The sequence below is a fragment of the Pteropus vampyrus genome, unplaced genomic scaffold (genome assembly GCF_000151845.1).
Source record: "Pteropus vampyrus isolate Shadow unplaced genomic scaffold, Pvam_2.0 Scaffold193, whole genome shotgun sequence".
In the NCBI taxonomy this organism is placed as follows: Eukaryota; Metazoa; Chordata; class Mammalia; order Chiroptera; family Pteropodidae; genus Pteropus; species Pteropus vampyrus.
The window spans coordinates 2797235-2797975 of NW_011888974.1; the positions used below are offsets into that span (position 1 = coordinate 2797235).

General features: G+C 45.3%; 1 pseudogene; it reads left to right on the plus strand.

Moving 5' to 3' along the window:
* The first annotated feature begins 207 nt into the window (after positions 1-207).
* Positions 208-326, plus strand: LOC111746574 (annotated as a pseudogene).
* Positions 327-741: the final 415 nt, after the last annotated feature.

A 741-nucleotide genomic window follows, 5' to 3' on the forward strand; every position in this document is an offset into this window, starting at 1 on the left:
CCCCAGGTAGGCCGATGAAGAGATGCAGACAACAGGCCAGAGACTCCCAAAGGTTGGAGACTATGCATGACAGAACATTGTGGAGGAAGGAAACAAGAAACTTCATCATTAGTAGAGAAATGCTCTCCATGGGGGAAGGGCCTTGCTCCCATCTTCTCTCTTCCTGTTTCTTTTTACGCCTGCAGCCCCCATTAAGTCTTCTGTCTGGTCTACGACCATGCTACCCCGAACAAGCCCGATCCCGTTTGATCTCAGAAGCTAAGCAGGATCAGGCCTGGTTAGTACTTGGATGGGAGACCACCTAGGAAGACCAGGTGCTACAGGTGTAAAAAATAAAAAAAATAAGGCTTCGTAAGCTGACAAGGTCCTTGCAATCTGTGAGGTCAACCAAGGGTTGCCTCACCTAAAAAAAAAAAAAAGTTTCTCTGTCTGATGCATCCTGGGCACCTCCCAGGCTTAGATATTCTTCCCCACCCCCTCTGGAGAAAGAAATCCGCTGTCCTTTTGGTTCTAGAACAGACATGGTGTAAGCGATCGCTTAGGGGTTCTTAGCGCCCCCCCCATTCATCTAATAATATTTGGTGCCTCTCCTATCCCCAGCTACCTGAAATAGACAATATAAATAAATTAGGGCATTTGTTATACAGATATAACTTCAGTATAAATCTCAAAGTCTTTCCTTTTAATAGATTGTTGCTTTTAAGCTTCTCTGATAGAGAAATCTCCACCTTCCCCAGCTAC